General features: G+C 29.2%; 1 protein-coding gene across 4 annotated transcripts in view; it reads right to left on the bottom strand.

Annotated features, from left to right (window-relative positions):
- LOC106783659 (muscarinic acetylcholine receptor DM1) overlaps positions 1-13,436 on the bottom strand; it is a 31,667-nt gene extending 18,231 nt beyond the window's left edge. For 3 of the 4 annotated variants that reach the window (XM_014742379.1, XM_014742383.1, XM_014742382.1), the window contains exon 1: positions 12,824-13,436. The gene's annotated coding sequence lies outside the window, so the exon portion shown is untranslated. The remainder of the gene's footprint in view (positions 1-12,823) is intronic. The other variant, XM_014742380.1, reaches the window with a different exon arrangement.
- Between the last annotated feature and the right edge of the window lie 1,783 nt (positions 13,437-15,219).

Below are 15,219 nucleotides of genomic sequence, written 5' to 3'. Positions count from 1 at the left end.
TACATATAATATTTATTAACTTGCTTAATAAAATCAATTAATTTATTTAGTAATTTATCCTATATGTGTATATTAGGATATATAATATATAATTATAATAATAATTATATTAAATTCTATTAATTATTCGTTACACTATATTATTATTATAATTAATTTTTTCTTCGTTACTTATTGATGTAATAGACATGAGTAAAGGTGAAAATACATCTTTTTGGTAGGATAATGTTTAGAATCAGTGATTATTAGTTTGAATGTGTCTGGTATATTTCGATAAAGTTTAATATAGTGGATCGATATTTGGATAATCGGGACAACCCGAGTGCGTGCAACGAATTGTGATAACATAACGATCGTTCCATTTCTGGGTTATAGATTCAGGAAATTGGAAGTATGAGAAGAATGGCCCATCCCCTTTCTCTAACCTCTTCTTTGTTTCGATTTTATAAGGAAGAGTTTATGCGAGGAAATGCATGGAAAACATTTGCGATTCGTTGATGCTCCTGTTGTTGGAAAAATATTCCGTGTTGTTGAATATGCGAAATTTATTTCCTCCTTGTAGGAAGTAATTAAAATGATCTTGAAAAAATATTCGTAAGGATATTTGTATCAATCAGAAATTTGAATAGAAAGAAAATAATTAAGTGAAAAAAATTAAAGAAATAAGAAAAGAATTTCTTCGAGAGAAATTGAGAAACAAATGTTTCTTTTACTTTTCTTAACTCTCACACAATTATTTACTTAATTAATTAATGATTACATTATCCCATAATAACAACCGAACCACACACACACACAGCATTTAAATTTCAGAATTTGTTAACTGTTCCGTTACTTTGAGAAAAATAATGAAACAAATGTTTGTTTTACTTTCTTAACTCTCACAATTATTTACTTAATTAATTTATCATTAACCTAACCACAGAAAAAACAACCCAATAATGATGTTACATTAAAATTTCAGGACAATTGCGTGTTCGGTCAGAGAAAAATTTGAATATGTCAAGTAACGAAAAAACTATCAATGAACCTTTTTTTATTGTGGAATAAAGAAAAAAAAATGACAAGAAGTAATACGTAGGGTATTTTTGTTAGGTTTGTTGCATACTTTGAATGTAATCAAAGGTAGTCGTTTTCTTCGTTGATTATATTCTTGGTCTGGAAAAATGACCACAAATAGTCAAAGCAAATTGAATAAGTAGCACGCGACATTTACATAACTTCATAACATGAATGTCTCGACTCGCAAGATCGCGTTCGCTCGTGCGCTAACCCGTTCCTTGAACCAACATGAAAAGTTGAAAGTAGTAAAACGAATTCAGTGATTACAGTCAACCGGTCGGACGTGCTAAGAACAGTAAAGTTTCTCTCTCTTTTTCTCTCTCTTTCTTTTTCTCATTCATTCACACACAGTACTCAAGCTTTATAAACTTGATAATCCATAGAACTTGTTTCAAATTCGTAAAGAAAAATACATCGAGCATGTTAAACCCCGTTCATAAATTTTTTACACACCATTTCGTCCTTTATTAATATCACAGGAAATACGTAAACACATATTTTTTAAAGTTTTTAAAGTTATATATTGTTGACACTTGCATCTATTTATCTGTCAATATTAATTCGTTGTATAATATATATTAGAAAATAATTTGATTGTATTCGATTAAAATAAAATGACGTATAGAAAGAATGGGATAGAAGGTTTTATTAGAATAATTTTTTAATCAAATTGAAAAATGAAATATCTTTTGAAATGATCTATTTGTTCATATTGCAAATATGTGTAAAATGTAATTATTTAATTATAATAAGTATTTCAAAAGTATCGTGTGTGTGTGTGTGTGTGTGTGTGTGTGTGTATTTTCAATAGGTAAAAACAAATGTGATTGGAGAGTAAATATTTGGAATACAAAATATGGACGGTACATTAAAATATGAATCTGATACAAAATAAAATATTTAAACATTGGAAAAGTGGTAGAAAATATTGAACTCGATTAAATGGATACATTTAAGAGTACTTTAACGCGATTAATTACACATTTTTAAAATTATTTAAAGATTAAACAAATGCTTTTATAGGTATCCAATGTTTTATGAAAATAATTATCTAAATTTCTGCAATGATATTGATCGTTCTGAGATAAGATTAATTCATTATCGGAATAAACATCACACAATCAATTTGATAGAACAATAAATTTGATAAAAAAACAGCGTATTTTTAGAATTTCGGTTAACCCATGGGTTAGTAAGTTGCTTTAAACTAAACAATTATTCTCATTCATTCGATTAAAAGTATTTATCATCTACACGCTTCGGTTACTTGGCCATCAATTGAATCGTTAAATTATGTGTTTATCGCATAAACTTTACCTATGACTAAAAATTCGACCTCGTAAAATAAAGAGGATTTTTATGATATAAAACAAAAATTTAATAGCTTCAACTGTTTCGTCGTTTCTAAAGTAAATTTAATACGATTTACATTTAAAGATTATTTAAACAAGTATTTTACGATTACGATCGAGAGATAATTAATAATAAATTCGAATTGATAATATATATATAAGGTCAATTTAATCCTATCAAATATTTAACAAAATATTGAAAATTATGTTTATTATATAAACTTTTATATATTAATAATTGATCATTTATGAACACTTGACTCGTACTACTTAAAAATGTCTTAACATATAAGGATTTTAAGTTCGTTCTACTTAAAAATTTATGATCGTACATGAACAGCTGACTCGTGCTACTTAAAATGTCTGAGCATATATGGAGATCTGCTTCGTGCTACTTAAAAAATCTGACCACATGTGGAAGCTTGGCTCGTACTATTTAAATACAATGCTTTAATATTTTTTCTGGCTATGTATATTTTATTTCCAAAATAAATTAACAACAAAGTTATTATTTGTTAGAATGAAAACTTAGCAGTTTTACTAATATTTACAATTATTCTCTACTTTAACTATTTTCCTATTTTATTATTAGTGAAAAAATTGAAAAAATAAATATTATTATTTGTATAATATTAAAATTATTTCTATATTATTAAATAAATCATCAATTAAGTAGTATAGCAATACAGATAGATTTAATAATTCATGTTAAACGATTATAAAGGCAACAGGAATCCCATAAAACTCGTAAAAGGGAGAATAATAAAGACAATTATAAAAAAAAAAAAGTAAATCATCAAATAAATGTTTGTATAATCTTTTATCTTAGGCCAGTATCATAATTACCAATGCACGTATATTCTCTTTTCGTTTTGTTTTTTATTTTATTATACTTTGAAATAATACAAGGGATCGAAAAAGAAACGAGCCAAATAAGTATTTTCTATTTTTGTTTTATAACAAAGCGCTATTCTATTCAAGTTAAGTTACGTACTCGAGTATTTTTTACACACTACCCCTGAGCTCCGAGGGTTGAGATAATGGTCGTAGAGTAACGATCGAGCTCGTTTTTGTTTCTTTTAAAAACACCATCACATCCTCCTACCGGTATAATTTTATTTCGACTTTGAGAAGAAGAGACAGCTACAAAACTACGTTTATTTTATTCTTGTTTATTTCTTTTTTCCGAGGAAGAGTAGAGATACGTAACCATCGAAAAACGATAACGAACTAACTTATTTTTGTTTTGTCATTTGTAAAGTTCCAAGTAAAGAATCAAAGAAAATAAAAACAATATAAAAAAAGCTAATAAAAATCTAATTCTGTTAGATAGAGAGTATTATTGTTTAAAATGATATAAAACGTTTTTAATTACTATAGTAAAAGACTTAACAAAGTAAAAACTTGAAAAAGATGTAGAGTAAGAATTTCGTGAATATGAATTATCTGTTATTTTTATGCATGCATGTCAATTCATTTGTAAATAATTTGTAATTTTTATCTTGATAATTTTCCTTTGATAAAGTGACAAAAAGTAAAATGTTTAAAAAATAATTCAAAAAAAATTACGGAATATAGAAAATATAATAATAAAATGAATGAAAGAGAGAAATTTGATAAAAAGTTGTAAATAAAATGATATATTATACATAAAAAAAAAGCGAGAGGTTTGTGCATGAGAGAAGAAAGAATGGATGGAAGAAAGTCCGTTGGATAAAGAGAAAAAAAAAAGAAAAAAGAAGAAAAAAAATCTAAGGAGGGTTGGAGACTATTTCTTTGCTCAATGTCGTCGCTTTAACGGATTCTCGTGGTCCCTTTTTAACGTACGCATTTTATCGATCGTGTGTTAGGTAAGGTCGGAGCACCGATATTCATTCTTGAAAAAAGAAAGAATGAACAAGAGAAAGAAAGAGAGATTATTTTAAAAAATAAGAAAAAAGAAAGTAATATATATCTCATTTTAATTGTGTAATATATTCAATGAATTGTTCTTTAATTCTTTGATTTATTTTAATATAAATCTATAAAAATATTTCTATTTTTGTCATTAATTTTGCGATAATCTAATTTACATTTACACGTGTATTTAAGTATACGAACAATTATTTTTTAATAATTATAAATAAAATAATAATAATATATTGTGTGTATTTATGATATACTAAATCATGTATGTGTATATGTGTATGATGTGTGAGTTTGTTTACGTGTACAAATATGCAATTTTGCTTGTGATTATTATTTATTTATTTATTTAACGTGAAACCAATTACTAGTTTACGAAGTTAAATTACATTTCCTGTAACTTGTAACCAATGATTATACATAGTTCGTAATAATTACAATGGGATAAATATAGAATTTTAAGATAAATTTATCAAATTATTGGGAACATAAAATACGTGATACGCAATATATTTCTATTGTATTATCCTTGTACACGCGTTCACCCATTTAAGAAAAATTAAAAACTTCGATTTCGAATCGTTCATTAATCGGAATATCTTTTGTATTTTTTTCGTTCAACGTTTTCCATGACTTTTTATTAATTTTTTTGTGTATACGTATCCATTTCTCTAAAAACAAGCTCTTCATTTTTCGTTTATTTTACACACAGGTAAGATAAAAAATCTTTTTTAAAATTACTATTACTACATTTATAATAACATTATTATACAAATAATAAAATATATCCTCGCACGTGATTTTTTTGCTTTTTTGCGAAATGATTTTTATTTCTAAATTTCGTCCCAATTTAATTTAACCGGCGTAAATTAAAAGGTTTAATTAAATATCTCTTGACGTATGATAACTCAACAAAAAATTGAAAGAGAATATGAGATTTGATATTTTAATAACAATAAATACGAATTATTCAACTTTGTGGTATGTCCTACCAGTTGATGATGAACAAAAAAAATATAAAATGTTAACAAAATTTTGTTCAAGTTTTCGCGTTTCACAGTTGCATTTAATTGTTGAAGAAGAAGAAAAAAAAGAATATAAAAAAGGAAAGGAAAGAAATATGCTAAATGTCGGAGATAGAAGAGAGATCCTATATTTTTTATTTTCTTCCCTTCCTCTCCTCTTCTCTTTATCTCTCTCTCTCACCCTTTTCTCTCTTTCCCTTTCTAATTAAAATACGCGAGCATCGTGAATAATAATGAGAAAACGAGTGAAAGAGAAAGAACGGTTAAGTTCAAGTGGAACAGCTTTCGTCGATTCATAGCGATTCGAGTTTCTATTAATTTCTACTCTGGAATATCGTGTGTCTCGAGGATTCTCTCATTTTCGAAATTATTATTTGAAATAAAATTGAAAAACTTCTTACTTGTTTTCGTACTACGGTTCATCGACCAAAAAAAATCTATCAATGTGTAATACTGTTTATATAAATGTGTCGATAACTATGATAATAGTTAAAGCCAAAAAAATTATACAATTTTTATTTGATATTTTTTTAAATGATTTATATTATCGAATAAATCATTCTAAATATTTATTTTTTTTTATTTAGGCCACTATATCATAATTATCGACACAAATATCGAAAAGTCGATTTAATTTATCATTAATAATAACATTAATATCAATCAAAATTATTTCGTATTATTTCAAACGATATTATATTATTTTTTTATCTTTGTTTGAAATGTTCATGCATTTCTATATCGAACATTGTAACATGATATTAATGAAGTATTATTTATACATACACACACACACACACACACACTGCATGCATTCATATGTCATTCTTTTTTTTTATTGTGTTTCGTATAAATGCAATGTATACTATAAACAATATTTTACGATAATAAATGAAGTATCGAATGAAAAAAAAGAGATAAAAAGTGTGAGATAAGTAAACATATAGGAATTAGTTTACAAAAAGACAAATGTCGACGTCAATCAAACGTTGTTCCATTACTTTCAACGTTAATTAGAAATATTGAGAAGAAATATTATATAATACGTTCTCTTGCGTAAAGTATAGAAATATTTTATTTTGTAAATTATATCAAACGTATTTATATTTATTATTTGTTTCTATCTGAAGGCTGAATATCAGCCGTTAAAGCTGATTTTTAAAAGATAAAACAAAATTTGTAAAGGGTGAACAATTCGTGCTTCAATGTCCTTTGTAAGCATTTTAGAATGAACTTTGTTAGTATTTTACGTTTTTAAATGAAGGATCCTGAACCCTTCATTTTGTTACATTCAGTATACGTAAGTAGAATGAATATTTACAAATTTATAAACACTTTTGTTTGTACGAGACTAAGAGAAATGCTTTAATTATAAATATTACTGAATTTAATAAAAAGTTATGAAAGTTAAAAAAAAAAGAGGATTGAAAATGACACCACGATAAGAATTGATAAGTATCGGTCGGTAAAGATGCATTCTTTTACTATCTGATTCGTTTTCCAATCTGACCAATTGAGCAATCTCATTGAATTTGATTTTCTACAGCGCGATATGTAATCGTATATTCGAAATAATCTTCTTTCCCGTTTGTTTCTTTTCGTTTATATTTTTATTCGATTGAATTGAACCATTTGTAAATTTTTAAAAATAAACTTTTCAACGCCCTTTTAAAAAATAATACACACAAAGTAATAAAAAAGAAATAATGCAATTTTTTCATTATAAATATATTAACTAAAATTTTGCATATTAAGATCGAACAAAGAATAATGAAAAAATTAATAATGAAAAATAATATACATTAAAAGAAAGAAACGAGTAATAACGCGCAACTATTTTTTTTGTTTATTTATTATTAATTACGCGAACATATTAATAATTTATTATTTATTACAAACGTTGCAATGTTACTCATTTGATTAAAATAATCAAATAAGTCCTTCTCCTAACTTCCGACGTGTATCTACATTTATTTACTCACATACGTTACTTTTTCCGTGATCGCACAAATTATAGTAAAAAAATCAGACAACTTTTATCTATCTTCCTCTTTATCTATTTTTTCTTCCTTTTTTCTTCTTTTTTCATTATCCACGTTAGCTAACGACGAAGCAGAGAAAAACAAGAATATTTCCGAGGGGAGCGATTAAATATTCAACAATAACGTATTTTAGTTCTCGTTGAGTGTTGAACATGCCTTAAACGTGTGAACGTGAAACCTTTTCCACCGGATACTCTCTTCTCGTACGCTTGTGTCGACGCATTGTTACTGCATCGTAACGTGCTTCGTGAATGAATTTAATGGTCCAACGAGTACGATACGAATTGTATATATATATATATATTGTGTATATACAAATAAATATATACATATGTGTATGTAAATCATTTCTCTCAGTCACTGTTACTTCAAATCCTTGCAAAGAAAAGATTCTGCGCTTTGAAAACCATTCATCTCATTTTTCCCTCCAAAAAAAAAAATCCAATTAAACTATCATTCTCAATAAAAATAGAATTTCCAATATAATTTGATGTATTTTATAATTTTTTATTCTGTTATCACGGATTATATGTTGAAGACATGAGAACAAAATTGTTTTAATTATTTATAAATAATTATGATAATATTAATAAATTCATTGTGACTGTGTTCACGGATGTGCATTATTTTTTGTTTGGTTTAAGAAATATCTTGTAATTATTTAAATAGAAAATAGTTAATATTATTATTATTTTCATATAATTATCGATATAGCCATTATGAAATTGATTAGATTATTGTATATAATAGCTTGTACGTAGAGAAGCAATTTATGGAATTATTAAAGTATTTAATTATGTAAATTATTATTATAAATGATATTAATTATTGTCCTTGATAGGGTTTATTTAAATTTGTGTATTATCAATTTTCCGCGAGAGAGAAATAATTATTATTATATATTTAATTATATATATATTAATAAAACTATTATGAGAGAAGTTTATTATAAATAATGTATAGAATATGCTTGCAGAGAGTCAAAAACAATTTATATATTTATTAAATATTCTTTTTTATTTAATTATATTTACTTGAATTTTTGGAGAGATATTTTTCAATACTATGATTATTTCAATAGACCCATTATGAAACTCATGAAACTTATGAAACTATTATATATAATAGCCTTTGAACAATGTGTTATAATAACGATAAAAGTGACGATAGGGAAAGGTCATGCGCGGAATCAAAAGGATGGAACAGCCCAGAGAGTAGCTTTCTGTGCAAGCGTTACTGCTGTTCGTAAGAAGTGAAACGAAAGGGCGCGCCCATTCGAAATGAAAAGTGCAAGGATATTAAAAGAACTACGATAACAATGCTAATCAAAATAATAATCAAATTACTACTGCATTTTGTCTCCAAACAACAAGAAAAAAAAAAAGAAGAAAATACAAAGAAAAATTTATTACAATTACATTCACACAGTAAGATAAATAGATAAATAATAAAGTAAGAAATTAAGGTGAGAAAACGAAAATGAAGGGAAAAAGACAAATCAGAAATGACGAAAAATAATGGATTATAAAATAGATGAATGATTTAATAATCCAAAGTGTAGATAGAGAGAAAATGGCCGGTAAAAGAGGTATAGCATTTTCAACGTTTAACTATTAGTCGAGTTTAACCACTTGCCTGATAAATTTTGAATATTTTTCTGCAGGAAAAAATAAATGTCAGATTTATTAAATCGTTCATTCTCTGATCTTATGTATTTTGTTCTTTTTTCGACAAAGAAAAGACAATGAATTGGAAAAAAAAAAAAGTATAGTTAAAAGTAATAAGTTCAAACTTTCGATTTACTTATTATAATTTATTTGTAATTTTGTTGTCATCAAAATATGCATAATTTCCAATAATGTAAAAATTCATAAATTCAATATATTTATTATTATTACGATGCCCGTGTTAAACTTGCTGGGGTAAATTCATTTTGGTAACCAGGAGTTCTCCGTGTTTGACACGGGCATGTCAGATAAGTGGTTAATATCGTTATACTCTAACAATAGTAACTTACTTATATGAAACTTTAGTATGAGCAAGTTGTTTTTGTTAGCAGAGAAAGATAAGAGATCAGTAAGGGTAATAAGATATGCATTGATCAAGGAGAAATGATCGAGTCTGTAAACTGGATGCGAACATTCAAAAATCCCGCTGGGATGTTATATTACAAGATAACGAATAGGAAAGAGAAAGAGAGAGAGAGAGAGAGAGAGAGAGAGAGAGAGAGAGAGAGAGAGAGAGAGAGAGAAAATAGAAGGAGGTCGTGATCTAGTTGCTCACATATCGCTACTTATTACGAAGCTTTACGATCCATCGCTAATGGCTTCGCTTCGGCTTTACTTTGGGACTATAAATAATTTCCCGATACACCGTTCTCGTTGTTAAAAGAATAGACTTTTCTCATAAATCACACGTAAACGATACGTAAAGCGTGACGCATATGGTTTCAAGAAAAAGACTAAAAGGAAGATGTAAGAGTACGCTCTTGTTATTACGAGAAAGGGTTCAGAAAAAGAGTGAGAGAGAGAAAGAGAGAGATAAAGTAGAAAAAACATGTGTCTATGAATATAGTCTTCTAAGATTTCAAGTTTGTTACTTGTCAATAAATAATAGTTCTTATTATTTCATTGAAATATTTCTTTGAGTTATGTGTGAATAATATTTTGTTATTTAAATAATCACAAGTGTTGTTTCGATTATTGATATAAGTGTATGATTGGTTATTTAATAAATTATTATGTGGAAGTATACACGTATGATAATGAAATTGGAAAATAAAGTTGAGTGAAAGAGAGAGAGAGAGAAAAAACCATTGATTGTTCATAAAAATAATTTAAAGATTTAAAATTCGTTACATTTGACTATGTAAATAATGTTATAATATATCTAATAATATTATAAGTAATATTTTTCATGCTGAAATAATGTAAACAACACATTCTATCTAATATAATTATTATTAATAATATATTTATGAATATATATATATAATAAATGAATAAATGAAAGTACACACGTATGGTAATAAGATTGATGTAATTATTTGGAATTATTCGTAATTAAGAAGAACTATTTGTCTGTAACAGTCGTCGTCGTCGTCGTCGTAGTCGTAAACATAAGCGTACTATTAACGTAATAGATACTTACGACACGAAATAATACTCTCATTCATCAGTGAAGGAAAGTAAAATGATTTAACGTTGGTATCGTTTTCGTACAGTCAAATACTTAACATGTAGAATTCTATTGCGTTTATGAAAGGATACTCGCTCGAATGCACGATTTTAGTAAACACAATAAAATCGATCGGCCGAAATAAATGGTCGATTAAATTCACGCCCGTATTAGAAAGAGAAAGAAAAGAGATAGAGAGAGAAAGAGAGAAAGAGAGAGAGAGAGAGAGAGAGAGAGAGAGAGAGAGAGAGAGAGAGAGATGAGCAATTCTCAAGCATACCCACCAATACATAATGGCCGATTGATTTGATCTCCCGAGAGAGTACGATCACTACGATTTACATGATAAAAGTGGATTAAATTGGGGAGAAGGAAAAATAATAAGTATAAAACGGGAAGTGTGCTAAAATCTGAAAGTAATCGTTCATTCGTTCATTCGTTCGTTCGTTCGTTCGTTCGTACGTTCATGTTAAACGTTTTATCTCATTTTAAATAGAAATTAAGTAAAAAGTAGAGATAGCGAGTTAAAGAGAGAGAGAGAGAGAAATAGGGTGAGATAATAAAGAAATTTTATCAGAATAGTATAATATTTGAAGAAATGATAATATATATTATATAATTATATTAATTATACTCTCCTATTATATGAATATAATATTTATATTACATGTTTTTCAATATGTGAACGTAACAAGAGAAATTAGAAAATTACTCTGATTTAATTATATAATATTAGATAAAAAAAAAAAGGAAGTATGTGTTAATAAGTTCCAACCGATATAACAAAAGAAAATGATTTTTATTAATTCGATTATAAATAGATATTTGAAGAGAAAAATTGGGCAGCATTTTTGAGGAATCGGGTAGAAGCTTTTAAAGCTTCCTTCCCGCGACAACCTCACATTTTTCCTCCGCCCTTCAATCGCGACGATAAAAAAGAAGAAGTAAAAGTTCGAATATTATATTCTCGACTCGATTATATTACATAATATTTAATATAAATTTCCTATCCATTATATATATATAATATTTCATACACTTTTAATCTAAAACTTGTGCTCTCCTACTATTCCAACTATAACGACGTATCGAGTTTTGTTTACTTTTTCTCTTTTTCCTTCCTCTCTCTCTCTCTCTCTCTCTCTCCCTCCCGGCCCTTTCTCTTCTTTTTTTTTTTATATATATATTTTTTAGACTGCAGTAGAGTACGTGTAAGCTTTTATCGTCGTCTACGAAGTTATTTCGAGCGAGTAATATGCGTACACTTCGATCGTATCGGATCGTTATATAACGCGAAAAATATTGGAAATTTCAATTTTAGGGTAGAAAAGTACGAACAGAATGTAAGAGATATATATATATATATATAGAGAGAGAGATAGAAAGAAAAGAAAGAAATAAAAATTGCATGATCGAGAAAGAGAGTGTGCGATAATTTTTCATCTAATTAATAATTTAATAGACACACAAATATATCCAGAACGCATTTTTGTCTCATTTTTTCATTTTTTTTTTTTAAATTGTAATCGTAATCACTCTTAATTCTCGATTTGTCGATGTAACAGTATCCTTTTTTGTTTTTTTTTGTTTCCATCTACACTCGAGTCCTTCGAACAAAATAATCCTTTGAAAATCACGTACTTTCGAAAGCTACGATCTTTTTCTTCTCCCTTGGGAGAATGAAAAAAAAAGAATGAAAAAACGTCGTATAAAAATTCTAGTAGATCACGAGTGTATATGTAACTACGACAATGGACGAGAAAAGGGTAACACTTTTTTGTATTCTCTTTAATTCTTTTTCTTTCGAATAACTTTCGAGTACAACTTCGTGTGTACGAACGATTAAAAAAAATAATCAAAAATTTATTATATTAAGAAATGCAATTTGTATTTATTTCCTCGAAATTAATTCCATGATTGTTTTTATGAGATATTTAATAATTATTTTATAACATCCAAAAAATATATAATATATAATAGAGAGTTAGAAAAAGAAGAAAAAGAAAAAAAAAAAAAAACAATTTGAATATTATTGTTCAATACAATCACAAACTCTAAGATTATTTTTTTATGAAATACTAAAATAATTGTTTTCTAATATCATTTGACTAATTAATATATATTGAATATTAAATAATTATTGATAATAATATTATCAAGAGTAATATCGAGAAGATAAATAAACGAATAGTGATAATAAAAATGAAAATTAGAGCAACTGGTAAAAGAAGGATATGAAAAATGATATAAAATCACTCACATGCCTGTTAGTCTCATATATATGTATATCCACTTCCTCGTATCACCGTGCGTGATCACGCAAAATCAGAATAAACGTGGTGTAGTAGCAGCAGCAGTTTTCGACGTACATGACGATAGAATTTCCTTTGATTATCCTCTCCTTTTTTTCTTCCTTCGTTTTCTTAGTTTTGTTTTCTATCCTTTGGTATTGTTGCCTTATAGTCGTATTTCAAAGATAATACAGTAAAAAGGACGACGACATCGTACACGATGTGTGTATGCGTGCGTGTATCGAAAAATCTCATCGAAGAAGAAGAAGAAGAAAAGAAAAAAAGAACTCAATGAGAATAAGAATGAAGACAAGAACAACAAAAAACAGATAGGATATAATTATGTATAATAATAATTGTGTTTTTTCTTTGTCATCAGGCGAACGACGACTCACATGATCGTTAACACATCAGTCGAATGGTGGTGGTATTCATCTTGCGATAATATATATTATGCATATCACCGTTTAGATATACGTAAAAATAGATGAAATGTGGACGACGAGCACCGCTCCCGTAGGAACATGATCGAGTTATTTGTCTCGATCAAAGACTATACTCGCACAGCTTTAACTATATATTCTATGTATATATATATATATATATATATATATATATATATATACGTTATATATATATATATGTATATATATATGTATATATATATATATATATAGATAGAGAAATGGCTAGTCCTTGTAGTAAATTCTTATGGGCCTTTTGGTCCTATTTTGGGTTTTCTCGATAGTGAAATCCAGTAGAAAAGGAACGATAATGTTCAGACGTGTAAACGTCGAGACAGTCCGAAGGATTGAGAGAAAGCATGCAAGTAGATAATACCGCGCGCGTAGTCAGACAATAGTCGGCCGGACTGCCAGCAAGTAAGGAAAAGAAAAATCAAAAATAGGAAGAAACGAGAGACAGATGGAAGAAGAAGAAGAAGAAGAAGTATGTACGGAGGGTTAGACAGGGAAAGAGAGAGGAAGAGAGAGAGAGTAAGGAATAAAATGGAAGGGAGGAGAGGGAGAGAGAGAGAGAGAGAGAGAATACAACGCGTGGACACGGAGAGGCGCGTAAACGCCAAAAAGAGTGTTCTTTATAAAAGTGTAATTTGTAGGTGCCTTGGAGCAGCACCGGATACGAAGAAAAACAGAGAGTAAAAGAAAGAGAAAGAAAAGTAGGAGCGCGTGAAATGATAAAAGCTCCTTCGTAGAAGAGTAGTAGTACACCGTGAGCGAGTCAACCAGCGAGAGTATACGAGTGAGTGTAAGAGAGAAAGAGAAAGAAAAAGAGAAAGAGAGAGAGAGAGAGAGAGAAAGAGAGAGGGAGAGAAATAGAAGAGAGCGCGTATTTGCGTTGGTTTCGCTTGTTTTTGGCGTGCACGGATGAGAGAAACGAATAGAAAGTGAAAGAGAAAGAGAGAGAGAGAGAGAGAGAGATAGATTGATAGATAGAAATAGAGTGAGGAGAGTGGATGATACAAAGCGCGTGGAACACCGCCCGCCCGTTGGTTTCGTCCGACCGACTGTGACTACTATCCTCTGGCAGCTCTTTCGAATATGACTTCTCCTTGAGAGGGGAAAGAGAGAGAGAGAGACGAAACACAACGAACCGAAGGAAGTTCGGGTACTTTCTGCACCCTACGCCCGCGGTAGGACTACGGGAGCGCACTAAGGGCGTGGGCAATTCGAGGCGGTGGAAAACGTAGAGACCGAGAAAGAGAGGGGTGTTCCCGGTTGCGCGCCGATGCTGCTCCTGCTCCTCCTAGTGGTGGTGGTATTGTCTTGGTAGTGGTGCTACTGATGCTACTATTCCTCTTGGTGGTAGTGATGATGATGGTGGTGATGGTGGTGGTGGTGGTGATGGTGGTGGTAGTTGCATCGCTGGTGGCGACACAGTCCTCCTACTAGACTACATTGATTTTGATTTTCGAAGGCGCGCGCACTTGGCCCCTGGTTCGGCCCATTCATGCCGCCGCTCCCGTCGATGATGACGACGACGACGACGACGAAGAAGACGAATACGACTATCAGCACGATTACCAAGGACTTACGTCTTCGTGTACTCTCGTTTAACGCTGGGGGAACTTAGCCCCTCAAAGGAAGAGAGAAAATCAGGGGAGAGAGATAGAGATGGATCAAGGGGTGGAACACTAAAGAGATCCCTTCTTCTCTTTCCTCTTTCTTTCTTTTTTTTTCTTTTCTTTTTTTTTCCTTTATTTTGTAAGATCGTGAGAAATGAAGTGTGAGAGAGAGTCGGCGGAAAACCGGGCGTTACTATTCACACAGTCGAATATATGTTTTTTATTTGATAATACGACTGTTTATTAGTTACTTTATTTTTTTCTTTGTTATCAATACGATCA

This window comes from Polistes canadensis, unplaced genomic scaffold, assembly GCF_001313835.1.
Source record: "Polistes canadensis isolate GaletaPanama2010 unplaced genomic scaffold, ASM131383v1 scaffold_24, whole genome shotgun sequence".
NCBI classification, from domain to species: Eukaryota; Metazoa; Arthropoda; class Insecta; order Hymenoptera; family Vespidae; genus Polistes; species Polistes canadensis.
This window is presented reverse-complemented; position numbering and strand designations above follow the sequence as displayed.